This window comes from Pogoniulus pusillus, chromosome 5, assembly GCF_015220805.1.
Source record: "Pogoniulus pusillus isolate bPogPus1 chromosome 5, bPogPus1.pri, whole genome shotgun sequence".
Classification (NCBI taxonomy): Eukaryota; Metazoa; Chordata; class Aves; order Piciformes; family Lybiidae; genus Pogoniulus; species Pogoniulus pusillus.
The window spans coordinates 37,132,896-37,152,047 of NC_087268.1; the positions used below are offsets into that span (position 1 = coordinate 37,132,896).

The 19,152-nt window shown below is 39.9% G+C and overlaps 1 long non-coding RNA gene across 1 annotated transcript in view; it reads right to left on the bottom strand.

The window, feature by feature from the left end:
- LOC135175713 (uncharacterized) overlaps positions 1-19,152 on the bottom strand; it is a 125,272-nt gene that overhangs the window by 18,367 nt on the left and 87,753 nt on the right. Inside the window, exons 3-5 of the long non-coding RNA XR_010302450.1 lie at positions 15,337-15,454; positions 11,649-11,697; positions 6,615-6,849 (exon numbers count right to left, since the gene is read on the bottom strand). This is a non-coding gene — a long non-coding RNA (uncharacterized LOC135175713). The remainder of the gene's footprint in view (positions 1-6,614; positions 6,850-11,648; positions 11,698-15,336; positions 15,455-19,152) is intronic.

Genomic DNA, 19,152 nt, shown 5'->3' on the forward strand with positions numbered 1-19,152 from the left:
GGTCACAAACCTGATCTTCACTTACAATGGGCAGATCTTTCTACCAGCTCCTACCATTGTCTTCTTTGATTTTGGGAGTGTGGTTGGAGTCCTTGCCAGTGAAGACTGAGGCAACAAAGTCATTGAGAACTTCAGCCTTCTCTACATCACTTGTCACCAGTGTACTCATATAGAATCACAGAAACATCCACCATCCAGATCAGCAATTGAAAGGAGACCCAGTTACAGCAAAGATTTGAAGAGCCTTTCCTGGACATTGGGAAGTCCTACACAGTGCATTTCTTTGTTGGTGAGGCTGTCAAAATCACTGTAAGAAGGTCCAGCTTTTATATTGTTGAACAAACAAGTTCATGTAACTTCAAGTGCAGGAATATCTGGTTTTGTTCTCCTGTTAGATTACTCCCATAGACTGGCCAGGGCCCAGGGAGGAACTAAGGGAGTTTGCCTGTCTATTTGATTTTGTCTATGTGTTTCCCAGGAAGGTCAAACACCTAGCTGCATGGCCTCAACAATCTCCCAAATATGGTCTTTGATGCTCCATCAAACAAGTCATCTGTCTACAGGGCCTCAATGAATTACCAAATAAGGCTGAACATAAGCATATAAGGCAAATTTACAGACCCATAGAATCACTGAAGCTGAAAAAGACCTTTAAGATTGAGTCCAACTGTAATCCAACTGTCATGACCACTAAACCATATCCTGAAGCACCACATCCTTAAGCACCACATCCTTGAACACTTCCAGGGACTGAAACACCAGTACTTTGTTGAGCAGCCTGTTCAAATAACTCACCACTCTCTCAGTAAAGAGGTTTTTTCCTACTGTTCAATCTAGACCTCTACTGGCACAACTTTAACCCATTTGCTCTCATCCTATCATTAGTTACCTCGGAAAAGAGACCAGCAGCAGCCTCATTACAACTTCCTTTCAGGTAGCTGTGGAGAGCAATAAGATCTCCCGGTAGCCTTCTCTTAAATAAGTTAGAGTTTTAAACAAGTAAAAACTGTAAGTTTTAAAATAAGTTAAATACATTCTCACAGCATTTCATCCCCACTAATGATTATATTTTGTCTAAGCTACATATTTCACTAATGAGCCTGCATATTTTGCTAATGGTTACATACTAGGAATAGATACACATTCCACTAATGAGCAGATGCTAATAATGCCTAACATTTTGTTGGGTGTTGATCTAGAGGTCAGCTTTGGCTTGAGGCCTATTGCTCAGCTCAGAGCACTCCAGGTAGCACTTGTCAGAAGGAAAGTTATGGAAGTGAGAGGTCTGTCCTTTCAACCCATGTACAGTTGCTCCAAAAGGGAGCTCTGGCTGATCTCCTTCACTATTCTAAGGCACTAAGTAGTATTTTTCTCTTTGTCCAATTGTTAACACACACTGATAGGCAGCAGTAAACATTTCATTCAGAAATGGTACATTACATTCCCAGACATGGAAAAAGTCACTAGAGAAGCAAGGATCTTCATTTGCAAATGCAGGACCTGCCTGCAGCCCTTCTTCCATGATCTGATCAACTCAAAAGCAAATTAGAAGTAACAAGGTAGAGTTAGTATGCTAGGAAAAGTTAAATATCCTTGAACAAATAAGGATCTTCACAGACTCAATTTAGATTTGAAAGAATGGTTAAAATAAGAAGCAACCTGAGTCTCCCAGGTTCAGCTGCAGACTGCCACACAACAGGACAGAGCTCTCACTCACCTGCTCACAGCAGTTCTATACCCAGCAAACTGTAGACACAGAGGCAAAGAAAAAGTTTTCAACATTTGTCTTGGAACAGGTAGATTAAGTGGATCTTTCTCCCCTACTTCTTTAAAAGCAGTCATCATTCTCTGATGTGTACTGGATATAGAACTCCTGTTCTCTTCCAGCTGACCTTGACTTGTATAAAACAAAATTCAATGTTATTAGCTAACAGCAGATTACTCCATCCCTATAGTATGGTGTATTGAGTTTGGCTGAGCTGGATTTAATTTTCCCCAGAGCATCTATCTATCTAGCACTGTGTTCTGTATTAGTGTAGCTGGATGTTGATTACACACCAATGTTTGGCTACTGCTGAGACAAACATCAAGGTTGTGCTTTTTCAACGTTGTCCCGCACCCAAGAGTATGCTGAGGGGTGAACAAGATACTGGGAGAGGACAAAGCCAGGTCAGTTGACCCAAACTGACCAAAAGAGTATTCCATGCCATATGAAGTCAGGTCAGGTATATAAGCTAAGTGAAAGAAGGAAGTGTGGGGACATTCACAGGATCACAGGATGTTAGGAGTTGGAAGGGACCTCCCAGGATCACTGATTCCAAACCGCCTTCCAGAGCAGGATAATATAATCTAATGCAGGTTGCAGAGGAACGCATCTAGATGGGTCTTGAAAGTCTTCATAAAAGGAGACTCCACAACCTCTCTGGGAAGTCTGTTCCCTTACATCAAAAAATTCCTCCCTATGATGAGGTGCAACTGGCATCTGTCCTTCAGAGCAACTGCCATTCATATTGGAGCCCTGCTCCCAGAGAACAACCAAACATTGTCTGCTGATGGGAAGTAGAGAATAACATCTTTGATTTACTTCTGTGCAGGGCCTTTGCTTTAACCTTGCATTCTATTAAATTGCTCCTATCACAACTCCTGTGCTTTTGTTATAGAATCATAGAATCAACCAGGTTGGAAGAGACCTCCAAGATCATCCAGGCCAACCTATCACCTAGCCCTGTCCAATCAGCTAGACCATGGCACTAAGTGCCTCAGCCAGGCTTTTCTTGAACACCTCCAGGGATGGCAACTCCACCACCTCCCTGGGCAGCCCATTCCAATGGCAAATCACTCTCTCTGGGAAGAATTTCCTCCTAACATCCAGTCTAGACCTCCTCTGGCACAACTTGAGACTGTGTCCCCTTGTTCTGTTGCTGGTTGCCTGGCAGAAGAGACCAACCCTCACCTGGACACAGCCTCCTTTTAGGTAGTTGTATACAGCAATGAGGTCCCCCCTGAGCCTCCTCTTCTCCAGGAGAAACACCCCCAGCTCCCTCAGCCTCTCCTCATAGAGTTTGTGTTCCAGGCCTCTCGCCAGCCTTGTTGCCCTTCTCTGGACACCTTTCAGCACCTCAACATCTCTTTGGAATTGAGGAGCCCAGAACTGGACACAGGACTCAAGGTAATCAAAATATTTGCTTGGCTTCTTTTTTTCTTTCTCTCCCTTTTTTTTTTTTTTTTAATTACTTATTTTTCTTGAACTGATTCTTTTGGCTACACTTTATTAATCATATTTATAAGCAACAATTGCAAAACATTTTTGTATCTAAGTAGAACACTCATATAATGAAAGAAAGAATTAGAAGGAGGTTTCCAACTATCAAAACTGACTGTTAACAAGTGTATCATTAAGCATAGCCCTTCAGGAGCACAGGCTTGCTGTAGTCTGCCATGATTTCAATGTATATAAATTCAGGCATTACAACTGTGAGAAGTTTCATCAGGAAAAAAAAAAAAGTCCTAGTAAAAACATGAAGATCCTAAAACAAAGGGTTTTGGAAATCACCCAGACTAGACTCAGATGGCTCTGGAAATATGAATGAAGCTTATATTTACAGCTAACACAATATACAAGCAGATATTTACAGTATATACAGTTATAGACAGAAATAGACAAGGTAAAAGGTAATACAGAAACACAACTCCCCTCCCAGAAACCTGAGTCCCCAGGAGGGGCTCTCAACCACCCCTGCACCTTCCCCCTGCCCCTTCCCCCTGCCCCTCTCAACCTTACCCCAGTCCCAGGGAAGAATGGAAGTTTGGCCAGGGGGTTAGGAAACAAAGTGGATTAGTCCAAAATGGAGGGTGGGGTTAGAGAGTGACATCCATCTCTGAGCTTGCCAGCAGCAGAGGAAAAGAGAACTCCCTTATCTATGTTTTGCTTTTATTCTTATACATCTCAGCAAGCCTATGAGTGAAGTAGACAGTATCACACAGTATCACAGTATCACAGTATCATCAGGGTTGGAAGAGACCTCACAGATCATCAAGTCCAACCCTTTACCACAGAGCTCAAGGCTAGACCATGGCACCAAGTGCCATGTCCAACCTTGCCTTGAACAGCCCCAGGGATGGCGACTCCACCACCTCCCCGGGGACATCACCATTGTTTCCCTTTCACAGCCTGTAATCTAGTTCTTCTCACTAAAACATTCTAGCTAGCTTCAAACTAGCACAAAAGTTATTACAGTTATAACAAACAGTTATATTATATGACATACTAATATATTATATATTATATTAGAGTTAGAGCAAAGTTATTCAGTACACCTACTGAAACAAAAACAATTACTATAAGATTACTGCATAATGCTTAATATGATTCACTTTAGTGCTTCTTTAATTAGCTATTTTTTATTAATGCTGATAAAAGCACTACTTTATACATGTAAAAACAACAGAATTCAAGACTTAAAAACACATTTACATGCAAATCTACATTTTAATTAAGTGTTTATCCCTCACACAGGCCTTAAATTTGAAAACAATTCTAATATCTCTCATCCTGTAGCATAAAGAGTTTTTCATATGAGTAAATGCCTGAACAACAGCAATCTTGCTGTACTTGGAAGTTGTTTTTTTTTTTGTTCTGGACATTTTTTTCCCCTTTAAATTGTACACTTACAGTCTGTCTGAGGTATTTGTGAGGTATGTCTGAGTTATGTTGAGCTCAGAAAAATCGACTAATGAAAAAAGGTTTTAAATTGATACATTTTCTGAAAGTAATAAAAACCCTAAAAATGAAAAATGGAATATTTTTATTCAACTACTTTCAAAGAATTTAGACTTGTGCAAAGTCTGGAAAACCAGAAAAAAGCAGGTCAAGGGAGGTGATTCTCTCCCTCTACTCCGCTCTGCTGAGACCCCACCCGGAGTACTGCATCTAGTTCTGGAGCCCCCATTACAGGAAGGATGTGGATGTGCTGGAGTATGTCCAGAGAAGGACCACAGGGATGATCAGAGGGCTGGAGCACCTCTCCTATAAGGACAGACTGAAAGAGTTGAGGCTGTTCAGTCTGGAGAAAAGGCAGCTCTGAGGTGACCTTGCAGTATCTGAAGGGGCTTACAAAAAAGCTGGGGAGGGACTTTTTAGACTATCAGGGAGTGACTGGACTAAGGGGAATGGAGCAAAGCTGGACATGGGTAGGTTCAGACTGGACGTGAGGAGGAAGTTGTTCAGCATGAGAGTGGTGAGAGCCTGGAATGGATTGTCCAGGGAGGTGGTTGAGGTCCCATCCCTGGAGGTGTTTAAGTCCAGGCTGGATGAGGCTGTGACCAGCCTGCTCTAGGGTAAGGTGTCCCTGCCCATGGCAGGGGGGCTGGAATTAGATGATCCTTGTGGTCCCTTCCAACCCTGACTGATTCTATGATTGTAACCAGAGACATATTCACTCTCTCCATTCCTTTGCTGTTTGAACTAGCTGCTTCTTGCTTAAAGTTGATGCTGCAAACACTAAATGTTCTCTTTATTACGGGAAAATTTCTATTAGTTTCACAAGCAATATGTAGGTTTGAGTACAGGAGAGCTGTTTCTATTACTATTGTGTGTACAGCTAGTGGATTACAGTACTGGACAGAATTCCAGCTCAGGTATAACACTGTAGAGGCCCACACTCTCTGTTGTGAGTGCAAAACCACTTACCAACTGCGTATCTCATTTTCTCTTCATCCCTCATTTATCTGAAGTCAAGGAGTTTAAAAGCTTTAAAGAGTTCTGTAATGATTAGAGTGTTTATGTGGTTTGTACTCTGCAGTACTCTTGCATATCTGGTACGTGTTTGTGGTAAGATGACAAACGAAGCAAAACCAGCCACATCTTCAAGCTTTGTTGATTCTGAACCTTATGTTGCAATAGAGATAATTTTAACAAATGAAAATCATTCCTGAAATCTGCAGTTTCCATTTTAGTTTGTTTGATCTAACATTCTACATTTCAACCACTGGCACTATTTACAGTAACAATGAGTTAGGTGCCTTTACTAAGGATGTGTAGCCATTCTGGTCCATCATATTTTTCACCCATCATAACACACAAGAGAAAAATTACATTCCAAGATGATGTTAATCTCAACTATTCATATGCTTCCACAGAATCTTGAAAAGTGGGTTTTTTTTCCAAAAAAATAAAAGCTAACAATTCTACATTATGTCTAGAAATTTACAGGCTCAATGAACTAACTTTTTCAATTCTGAAAAAAAAAAGGGCCTCAGCTGATTTACTTTGACTGACTCTGAACATCAGTTTTGTCAACTGCCTTTCAGCAAAATACAGATAAAAATTTAAGAGTAAAGTGAAGTGCTTAAGGCACATTTTTTGCCCAAAAGCTATATGCTGCTTTAATGTTTCTATTCCTCCAGAGAGAACTGGAAAGCACAATTAGGTTGTTGGAGAATTAGGATGGCCACTTGTATAAAAGCCAAGAACTTCTTTACACATAATAAAAGCTCAGACTGTTTGCTACTTTGCAAGAACATTTCAAGTTAATTAATCCTTCAATTTTCTTTCTAATTGCTCATTAAAACCTATCCTGATAATAATAATTTATGAGGTTTGTTATATAACTCACCTTGAATGATTCCAAGAAGTGAATCTCATATGAGATTTCATGCTGCAATGACCACTGATAGAAATTTGTAACATCTGGACTGTTGTGCATCCCCACTGCTTAATTCTTTGGACAGTCTGCTAATGTAAGATCCATATGCCTGTGAGTATGCTTCACATCTGTAACTGATGTCCTGCTGTCTATTGGAACAATCTTCTGTACCCATAAGATATTAAGATGAAAGCTGCAATCGTCTCTAGGGAAATAAATGAAAAATCAGAAGTCTGTAGTTTCTTTGGGATCAAGCAAGCAGTTAACAATATTATGCATTAGCAGAGTCTGGCAAACTGCACTTTAATTCAAATATTATTTTTCTATTTAGATAGGAAAGAAAGCCATTGAAACCATGTAAGAGGTCATGGAGAAAGCCTTAAGGACAACGTAAATGTTAGGTAAGACATAATTAAGAAATTTTCCCAAATCTCTGGGTTTCTCTATATGGAAAGCTGTGTGTTTTCCTTGCAAGTCTCTGCTAGTCCAAATAGCACTGTACTTTCCAATAAGAAAGTAAACTCTAAGCTAAATTGACTTCAAAGGGACCAAACTCACAGCCTTCCACCAAGGTCAAAAGCTGATTGTATAGCAGCAGGAGAAATTTACACCTGCATACTGAAAACTGTGACATAAAAAGAACCCATCTTTACAGATATGGCTTAGAACTCAAGATTACCTCCATTGTCTTTATTTTCTAAGAATTCCTTAATTAAAATGTGGTGTTCATTTTCATACAAGTAAACTATCGTATGAATCATGTGAAACAAAAAATCAGCTTTTAAAAACTTTTATGGAAACCACTTAATGTGCAGTATAAATCTCATTCTTCCCCTGCAGGTACATCAAGAAACATTTACAGGTCTCTTGCTATGCATGACTAAGCAGTAAAATACAGAAAGCAAAAGTAAGTAGAGCATACAGTTAGACTTATGAAGACTACATATGAATATCACTGAATTTCTTTGAAGACAATGGCCAAAGGGAAGGCCAGTTGTTTATTTAACAAATGATCTTATTAAATTAAGAAAAACATAGAAAGTGATTAAACTTGGATTCTAAACTCATGTCTACGAGAACCAAAGCACATCAGTAGGAATCTGTAATGTAATAGCCATCCAATTTCATGGTCAGTGTATATAAACGCTTTCATCCACTACAGTATATACCAAATGCAAAACAAATTATTGCCTTTCTGCATGTGCATCTTCCTGTTTTCCCTGGCACTGCTAATGGAAGCCTAATGGAAGCCATTAAACTTCTTTAAAGCCATAAAGGACATTAAGCCTGCAGCATCACAGATAGGCTATTCTAACAGGCTCACCTAAAAATTACTGTGTTGAAATAAATGTTTTAATCAAATGATGTTGAGGTCTATACATCTAATTTCACATATACAGCTTTGGAACCTGTTTTAGTAGCCAGTAGGCACAGGCCTTCCAAGGGCCCTCTTAAAATTTCAGCAGCCTGTGGCATGGAGTCATTCCATCCAAACTGACTCCCAAGTGAGGCACCAAAGTTGGAGACACAGATGCATTATGTTCCCTCTAGCCATGCCTTGGCTATTTTGCTTTGCTCCTTACTGATAAGAAAACGTTAGCAATTTTTAGATGTTCTCCTGATTACAGCAGCACAGGAAGCCAATCTATGTTCCTGAGTTGACAATCTGATTTCTTTTGGTGTCACTGAGCACCTTTTAAAGTTGAACTATCTTCTAAGGGGGAGATAAAATAGGATCATTAAATCTAAGTGATTCTCAGTTAAAGTGAGATATCCAAATACAGTCCACTAACAAAAGAACAAATAGAATAAGAATAACAGAATAATAAATCCAGATAACTTTGCCTATAGGTAAGGCACCTGGAGCAGCAGCATTTTCCCCAGGAGCAGAACAAAGATGTCAGGCATTACTGCCATGCTGTCGAAACCACAAAGGTTATGAACACGTCGACAGAGAAGTAGAGCTTAAAACAAAATGTCTGAAGCAAACCACGCTGAGACAGCTGCATCCAAACTGTACCTTGTGCTTCTGAGAGCATGTGAGAGCATGCTGAGCATCAAGGGGAAAGAGTACTTTTAAGAATGACAAATGTAGCTGCCATTTGTTCAGGAGTCAGTTGGCTACTCCTGCAGTAAGGTTAAATTACAGCTGGGGGTGTCCACAACTACTTAAAACAAGGACAGATAGATTTTTTTTTGGATTAACTCATGAGGTGCATATAACTATTTAAAAGCTTGAGATCAAGAGATCAAGAAGCCCCAAATCAGATGATTCAGGCACAGAAGAGAGATGTATGCTTTGCTGTCAGAGAATTCCTGTTTCAGTTCTACAGGTAGAGGCTGCAGCAAACAGCATGAACTTTGAAGCTCAGAGGTCATCTATAAGAGAGAAAACTGGAATCAATCCAAAAAAAAAAAAAAGGAAAAGGAAAAAGAAAAAAGAAAAAAGAAAAGCATAAGGGTATTTTTAAGCCCATAAAAGCATGTCAAAAGAGCACTCAATAAGAACCACTACTACAAAGTGCTCATGAAGCTGAGCCTCTAGAAAATTACACACTTAACCTACCAGGTTTTCTGAGAAGGCAGAATTGGACCTGCAGGCAAAGGCTTTTAGAAGATAGCTTCCATTTCTATATCACATATTGCTCAAATTCTCCATGCCCATGTGGTCAGGGCTGCCTGAATTCTGTGCTGAATGGGAAAGTTAAAGCAGCCACCTGATTGGCTTTGAAATTATCTAACTATATTTTATCTAATCATGAGTATGCAGAAAACAAGCAGAGAAACAAGCAAAAAGTCAACAGATGTCTATTGGAATATCTGGTGATCTGGACTTACTTCTTCCACCTCAGTCTCTCAAATATTAATGTATTCTTTTTATCATTAGAAGCAGGTTGCTCCATGACAAAGAGAAATGGTAAGAAGACAGTGGACAAAATCTGCTTGACAGAAAGCAGATCAGAAATATCATTCCTACCTTTAAAAGTCCATCATAAAAGCAGTGCTAATTTGTCATGCCTTCGTGGATTCTCTCCGAGGCAAAAGATAACTGTTAGATATTAAACAAAAATAGATAAAATAAAACAGGATTTGCTAACTCAATCGTTTGGGATGTAGTAGCTGACGAGATCCTACAGATGTAGTTTCTGCCTCGATCTGCTATCTCCTCCAGGCCCTCTAAAGCATAGCAGTAGTGCCTTGCTTGTCCCTCATAGTTGCCATCTCAGTAGGTCTGCCTCTCATGTTCTAGAACCAAGATTTCAGGAGGCTCCATGGATGATAAATTTACAGTAAAGTCCTAGACTTTTGATTTTGTCACTGTTAGCTTAAGCTAAAAGCCTTATATGACAGAAAGAACAGAACCAGTCATAGCAATTAATATGATTAAACTCTATTTAAATCAGCAGGCCACTGGTAGTGGTCCTCTTAGTACTTCACTAGCAATGGGTCAGTATCTTGTCACTGAAACACAGCTAATGAATGTGATTAATGGCAGAAGGAAGTGACATGCTGGGCATTCATTTTTCCTTAACTCTACAGTGTTAAGCAGCTTTATTCACATTCTCAAAATGATAGATACACTTAATCAGTAGTAGAAGTCCCATTAAGTTCTCATTAAACTTCTATATCCTGTGTATAACCTTGAACAATACATTAGACACTAATGAGTATATTCTGCTTTCGTTGTACACACAACTCTTATTAAAGCACTCCACTACCATGGCAATGAGTGTGGTGTAAACACCCATATGGAGACTGTTGGAGCAGGTTTTCTTTGCAAGATTCAGAATAATTTCTTCTGACTAAAAGAAGAGAAGCAGTCTCTACACAAACTGTACAGACAGTCTGTGTCTATTTATTTGTGTTGCACTTAAGTCCTCAAGGCAGCCCAGGACATCACTGTATTACACACTGTAGAAACACAAACAGAGGATGCCAGAGATAGGTAGGATCTAAAACTAGCACTGTTACAATACTTTGGCTCCAGCTCAGTTGTTCCTTCACTAATGGGCTAGGTGCAAAGCCAAAAGATGGTGTGTGGGTGTCTCCTTAAAATTAGTTAGTTAAGGCTATAATAAATTATACAGTGCAATTTTAAGCAGCAACGCATCAGAGGGCAAACAAAAACAAGCATTTATGTTTCTCTTCCAAAAATGGTAGTGATAATCATATGAAGCATCAGCTACTGAGAATTCTCAGTGCTTCCTGAAATAATTAGGTCAAGCTGATAATACAGGGATTTTAACTATGATCACATAAGTTATGTGCTCACATAAAGCTTTACTGGCTTCATTATATTGAACTAGGTTTCAGTGTGCTGCTGAGTACTTGGGAAAACAGTAACACAGATTTCCTACAGTAGTCCTATTTCATTCAATGTAGAATTTTTTTTTAATGTTGGTTATTTTGTTGTTTGTTTTTTTTTTTTGTGGTTTTTGTTTTGGTTTGGTTTTTTTTTTTTCCTTCAAAATTTATCACACAGTTTGAAAAACATTGACTTTGAAATCTAGTCAAAGACTAGCAATCTGCATTCTCTTCAGTCAAACCAGAGAGGCATCTGCTGATAAAATGGAATTAGATCAGTAGGCAAGCTACGTAAATGGAAAAACTGCTCCCATACAGATCTGGAAGTATCTGGAAAGCACTTGAGGTAGGATCACAAAACCCCGAGTGATTAAAGACGCTAATTTAGGTTAGCTAAGTACTATTCTTTCAGCTACATTTACAATGCTCTCAGATGGAATAAGAAAACTGCATCTTCTCATACCAAAATTGGAGCTTCAGAAAAATGAGTGTCACTTGGAATGTTCAGCAAAACGTTTGTCATTTCAGGACAAAAAATACACATAGCATGTAGACCAGTATAAGAAATTACAGGAGAAGCCAAAAGCACCACTGCAATGTTAAACAAGTGAACAAAATACCAGCATGATGTATTGTTATATCATTATCTGCATTTCTTCTTCTCAAATACCTTTACTGCAATTTGTCTTGAACACTTACCTTATAACAGTTTCCTTCCTTCTTCTGAAAGATCCCTTCAAATCATAGCCTTTAAAACAAACAAAAAAAGGCAAACAACTAACTTCCATGACTTTTCAGCCACATTTATGTCTCCTGAAGATGATCCTATTACAATAATAAATTTAAACAATACATTTCATGTGGCTTACCTGATGGTAAGGGGACTTGACTGTAACTTGCCCTTTACTGTAAGGATGATGGAGCAATGGAATGGGTTGCCCTGAGAGGTTATGGAGAATCATTCTCTAGAGACTTTCAAGGACCGTCTGGATGCATTCCTGTGTGACCTTCCCTAGGTGATTCTGCTTTGGCAGAGGGGTTGGACTCAACAGTATTCAGAGGTCTCTTTCAACCCCTAACATTCTACAATTCTGTGAATGTATTCTATGATATCCACAGTGTACTCTACATACATTTTTGACAAGATTTAAGATGATTTTCAGTTTAATAAAGCTGTTCTATGAGATTAACTTCATTCAGCTAGTAGAGAGTTCGGGGTAATTTCAGTTTGTGTAATTCAGTTTGCATTGCAGGTTAAGAACTGACAGTTTGCTTATTTGCTTTTATTTTAATAAAGCTCCTGGTTTTCTACTTCACTGTAATCTTTTTCTACTTTCACCACAGATTCTGTATGATATTGATATTAAGTACAATTAAGCAGTACATCTAAAAGATAATAATATTTTCAGGTTGATTTTTAAATGTTTTGATCACTCTCAGTGTTCCTATCCTGGATAGCTTCTCATGTTTTGCTCACATATTTTCACAACTTATTGGAGAAAGAGCATAATTTTGCTCCTGTGAAAAACAGCTTTGAACAAACTTTGTTTTATGCAGGTAGTTTATGTGACTTGGAACAGGTTGAATGCACCATAGAGATAACACACGTTTCACATTAATTAATTCAAGCTAGCACAACATGACTCTGTTGGAGAAGATCCAGAGGAGGGCCACAAATATGATCAAAGGGCTGGAGCACCACTTCTACAAGGATAGGCTGGAGGAGTTGGGTCTCTTTGGCCTAAAGAGAAAGCTCTGGGAAGACCTTATAGTGGCCTTCCAGTACCTGAAGAGGATCTGTAAGAAAGCTGAATAGGGACTTTTTATAAAGATGTGTAGTGATAAGACAAGGGAAAATGGTTTTAAACTATAGCAGGGTAGAGTTAGACTGAACACCAGGAAGAAATTCTTTACAGTGATGGTGGCGAGACACTGAAACAGGTTGCCCAGAGAAGTTGTGAATGCCTCACCCCAGAAGTGTTTAAGACCAGGCTGGATGAGACTTTGATCAATTTGGTCTAGTAGAAGGTGGCTCTATCCATGACAGGGTGGTTAGAATTAGATAATCTTTACAGTTCCTTCCAACTCAAACTATTTCATGATTCCACAAACCCTCTGACTGAGAATACAGAGTGAGGTTATCCAAGAGAGTTGTAGCAGTTCTTCTGCTTAAGCTTTGCCACTTCACTGATGATGGTCTGTGGTATGTACTAGATTTCAAACAAGAGCGACCACAGACAACAGGGATGTTGGTTCTTCTCCCCTTGTAGAATTCATGATTTAAAAAATTGCCTCATACTTAAGATCCTAATAACTTTTACACAGATAATCTAAATTACAGTTCTGAACTCTATGCAAATGAACCTTTGTTGGGTGCAAGTTATCCCCAGACTCATCCCAAACTTCGTTTTGATACTGTAGCAAATGCAACTGCAGATAAAGCATGAGTAGCTTAGCCACAAACTGCCAGCCTAAGTTATATAGGAGAACTTCTTGAAGTGCTTCCCAACCAAATCCACTGTTTCCTCCTCTTGCTTCCAAAAACGAGGAGTCTGATATGAGTCCTCTGTGAACAGTTTCCAAAAACAGTTAACTTAGTTTGCTTTCCATAGAGGTTAGTCCCTTCTGTTATAGTATGATTTCCCACAGTGAAGGACACCTGAGAAACACGAATAACTATAGTCTATTCCCATGTCTTAGACAATCTGCTCAAAGCATCTGCTCCACTTAATATAATATAGCCAGAAAAATGAAAAGGTGTGAATAATATATATTAATAATGATTTGAAGTGGAAAATTAAAATAAGATAGGATCCATTTAACCAGGATTATTTTCCTCATTTGCACTTTTCTTGTAGATCATATAATATTCTTCAGTAAAGTCATAAACCACAAAGTATTGTGTTAATGGACTGCCTAAACTGCTATAGGACAGACTGCTCATCTGTGCAAAGTTAATCTCCCTAGTTTTGATTGCAGCCTTAGTTATGTTAATATTCAAGCATAAGAACCATTGTAGGCATTAGTTTAAAGCTGGTTTAAGTAGCTGTTTGAATACTGCAACAGACATGCAGAGGACATTTGAGTTGAGATCTAATCCTGCTACAGGAAATTCAAGGAACAGAGTCAAGAAACTAACAGCTGTGCCCTTCTAAGTGCATATTCAGTCTTAATTCTGTAAGAGAGTGATCACAGGAACAAACCTTTTTCCAGGCAACAGCATTGTCTAGGACTTATTTCATCCTGAGGTAAAGATATGAAGCAGGGAAATTAATCATACTCTGAAACTACTTAATTTCTTTCTGTGTTTATGAATTAAGCCAATGATGGCTCATCACTCACAGCTTTGTGAAGATCCTTATCTCACTGGCATCTGAATGCAAGCCAAATGAATTCTACACACATTGAGGAATAGGTATATAAAGAGCAAAAAGCAAGAATGAAAAGCAAATATTAAGAAACTCTGGCAGAAGGCCATGAGGTAGCTTGGAGCCAAATGGAAATGTACATTTAAAATACAGGAAAATAGTCAGCAAACTTGTAGTGAGAAAGAGAACAAAACTTTAGCTGAGAAGACATAAGTGCAAACTTTAAACATACAGCCACAGTAAAAAGTGCCTTGTATATGTGAGCAGATCTGGGAGAAATTGAAGTACTTTATAGATACCTTGATCTCCAATAAAATGCCACTGGTTTGGCTTGTTACCTGCTTATGGTGTTGCATAAATCATCTGAGATTAAAATCAATAGAGGTACATAAATGAAGATGCACTAGCAATTAAGTGAATGACTGAATAAGTCTGCCTGGGTTGGAGTCTAAACCAGATTGCTTGGAGTTTCAGTTCACTCAGAAATTTAGCTGGTTCATCAAGGCAGCTAAGCAAAAGTTACCAAAAATCAAACATAAAGCCATCCTTAAAGCATATGTTCCTCCAGAACCTCTCCCTTGTGTTAGCTGGAAGGTGTCCTGAGAGCCTGTGTGTTACTAGACTGACTCAGGGAAGAAGGAAAAGCAAAGGCTGAGAAGTGAAAGTGTTTCGCAGTCCTTTTGGTCACCATTTATCTCACCCATCCACAGAGAGGGGACTTAGAAAGATTTAGCAGACTGTAAAGATTGTGTGAAATTCCTGGCAGAGTACCTAGAATGAGAAGTGTTCATTGCAGGAATTTCTAAATAATAAATAACCAAAACAACAAAGGATTTTTCAGCATGCAAACTGGTATCAAAAAAAAAACCCAGATGGCCATGAACAACCTTTTGTAAAGATTTAGATTGGTACAGTGCTGAATCTAAAATATCTTTAGTAAGCCCACTCTGAGAAAGTGACCCTAGATTGTAGATGAGTGATGTGGATGGTAGCACTGTTTGAAATAGTGCCAGACATACCCCATGAGATTGAGAGGATGTAGTTGAATACTCTTCACAGGCATTACATTTCACAGAGATTAACTTTCTAGGCAGAAGTGTAGCAGAAGTTGTTGGAGTAAACAACGTTCACATAGCTCTGAAAAATAAGAAAATCTGAATATCTCAGTTTCTAGCAATAGATACACCAGTTTTAAAAGCTTAAGCTGTTCAAGACAGGTACGTTATTCAACATTACTATTTTTCACCATTTCAAAGTCACTATATACATTTCTGTTACAAAGCAATTTCCCCCAAATAAATACCTTTTAAAAGTACCATAAACCACCATGTGTTGAAGTGCAGTAACCATGCAGAGAGCTGCTTCAAACTCCAATCCTCTCCTCTGCTAAATTTGATCTTAGAGGCATCAGTGTACATCTTCTTAGCAAGCAGGTTTTAAAAGCTACTCATGTCAAAGCCATTAACAAGGATTTTTTTGTGATGGGAACTGGGCATCACAAATTATTTTTGGATATAATTTCAAAGGTATCACAAAAGAAATTATTGGGGGGGAGGGGGAAAAGTGACCAAATCATCACAGTATCACAGTATCACAGTATCACAGTATCACAGTATCACAGTATCACCAAGGCTGGAAGAGACCTCATAGATCATCAAGTCCAACCCTTTACCACAGAGCTCAAGGCTAGACCATGGCACCAAGTGCCACATCCAACCTTGCCTTGAACAGCTCCAGGGACGGTGACTCCACCACCTCCCCGGGCAGCCCATTCCAGTGTCCAATGACTCTCTCAGTGAAGAACTTTCTCCTCACCTCAAGCCTAAATTTCCCCTGGCGCAGCCTGAGGCTGTGTCCTCTTGTTCTGGTGTTGGCCACTTGAGAGAAGAGAGCAACCTCCTCCTGGCCACAACCTCCCCTCAGGTAGTTGTAGACAGCAATAAGGTCCCCCCTGAGCCTCCTCTTCTCCAGGCTAACCAATCCCAGCTCCCTCAGCCTCTCCTCGTAGGGCTGTGCTCAAGGCCTCTCCCCAGCCTCGTCGCCCTTCTCTGGACACGCTCAAGCATCTCAATGTCCCTCCTAAACTGGGGGGCCCAGAACTGAACACAGGACTCAAGGTGTGGTCTAACCAGTGCAGAGTACAGGGGCAGAATGACCTCCCTGCTCCTGCTCACCACACCATTTCTGATGCAATAATTCCATATTGAGGACAAATTCAAAAACAAAGAGGAAAGTCTTTTGCATTCCAGCCTTTTGATTTGTAATACAACACAGAGAAATTGCAGCAGCATACCTGTAGTTAGCAAATGAGAAATGTCAACATGAGGAAGGCACTAAATCCATAGAGGAGCATGACAAATTGATTTGGAAATCATACTTTCTGCAATCAGACGCTGTTTCCATGATTGATTGTTTCAAAATTTTATACAGATAAAAGATCTTAGGCTTGTGGTTTTGAGAAGGGAAAAGTAATGCAGCAATTCCAGAGAATACTTGAGACAAACATGTATTAGTTTTTGTGTTTGTCATCATTACCAAAAATGTGATACTTTATGAAGCCAAACAGAATTCTTAATAGAACTCAATTTTTATATGACAGCTTGTTTTGTGCTTGATTTCACTTGCAAGTAAATGCCTTCTTTCTTTGGTTGTTTTTTTACATACTACTATCTATTCCACAATAGATCACAGTGAGAGCAGTGCTGCTTTGCAGCTTTCTTTGTTTGTAATGACTGGCAATTGCTTAACAATCTTTACATATAGCATGGGATGACAGAATAGAGATTTTTAAAATAGATAGAATCATAGAATTATAGAATCAACTTTAAGCAAGAAGCAACTAGTTCAAACAGCAAAGGAATGGAGAGAGTGAAATACGTCTCTGGTTAGAATCATAGAATCAGTCAGGGTTGGAAGGGACCACAAGGATCATCCAGTTCCAACCCCCCTGCCATGGGCAGGGGCACTCTACCCTGGATCAGGCTGCCCAGAGCCTCATTCAGCCTGGTCTTAAACACTTCAGGGATGGAGCCTCAACCACCTCCCTGCAAAACCCATTCCAGCCTCTCACCACTGTCATACTGAAGAACTTCCTCCTCATGTCCAGCCTGAATCTCCTCACCTCCAACTTTACTCCATTGCCCCTGGTCCTGTCACTACCTGACAAAAGCATTGCCATAGAAGGAACAATTTCAAAGTGTGTATTATGAAAAATGATGTAAGATATCGTTGTGGAGGGCCTGTAGGCCCAAAAGCAGGCTAATGTATGCCTGCTCTGCCTGGACATGTCTCTCTGCCTGCATCAGGGGTAAACCAGCACAAAGGGGCACAACAGACCGGGGCCATAAAGTCAGTTGCCCAGGACACCTGATTGTGAAGTCCCCACATGCCCAGCTCGTGCCTGCCTGGTGCTGGGCCCACCTGATTCCCATACCTGGAGTCCAGGCATGTGGGTTTTACCCAGTGTGGTAGGGTTGGGCTGACTGCCAACCTGATTGGGCATTCCAGTGGCCAATGAGACGATTAACTCTCGGCCCACAGTTGGTAAATAGGGGTGCACAGGCTCACGTGCAGCCTTCCCCACATTGCTTGCGGCTCCACCGTATTGCTTGCCTGCCTGCCTGCATACTGCCTTGCTGCTTTATGCCTGCCTTTATATGATTACCTGGTGTGCGCCATTGCCACGAGTTGCCAGGAGCAGAGCCACTTGTCTGCATTCGATCGGCCTGAGGAGCCAGCATTAGACCCATGCTCAGACTGCACAGAATCCTGCCTCTGCACCTGGAGATCCTGACTAGGAATTCCCAGGACAGAGCATCCAGAAGGAGCCAGCAGCAAGGTCAGAGACTCTTATTTCCCCTGAAACCAGAGGATTCCAGCCTCAAAGTCCACAGGCAGAGACCCTGGAGAAATGAACACTTGCAATAGGCTGTGACTTAGCCCCTCAGGGTGAGTTCTGATTAATCCAAATTGTGAGTAAATACTTGAATGCCTCTGTAATTTCTATTACCTCTGCCATGAAGCAGAAAGCAACTTTCAGTTCACCTTTGCTGGGCAAATAGTATAAGACCCCAATCGGCATTAAGCCGTGGGGAAAACTCTCTCTGTTAATAGTTTGAATGTTTGCTAGTTATTAATAAGCTTCTGTAGATATATATTCCCATAATGTCTTCATAACCATGTAAAAATGAATATTAATGTTAAAGTTCAGTGGTTGGGGGTGGCAAGAGTTGAAATATTGGAAGTTAATAAATGTACATATTTTTATAAATATCCTCTCACATTAATTAATTTCTCCCCTCTGCCACAATTGGCATAGGTGTCAGAGTCCCCCTCCGTGACAGATATACACTCAGTGTTTGGTAAAATGCACTAGAATATAGATTCAGTGACACCTGCATACACATTTGCTTCTACTGCCTTACATTTTTTTATTACTTTTCAGTAAAATCATCAAAATGATTGAAGATGTTCTGTTTATTAAACTGCTTAGGCAGCATCTTTCAAGTTTATATACCAAGTGCCTCCTATAAAACCATGTGCTTTCCACTCTTCCTGTCCTCATGAGCAGGAGATTTGTACAGTTTATTACACCTCTGGGAAGTAGGTCCTTGAAAAAAGCTTTTTTGCACTCCACCACACCTGAGAAGTGGGGAGAGAAACTTCATCATCTACAGTTCCAGAAACATGAATTTGTCTTTCTCTTAGGAAATGCTTTGAGACCAAAATAACTTTGCTACAGAGCAGCAGTTTTCAACCTGACATTCTCAGACCCACAAAGAGCCCATGAACTGCTACGAAGAGTTTCAGAGAAGCTACTTTGAACTAGATAAACT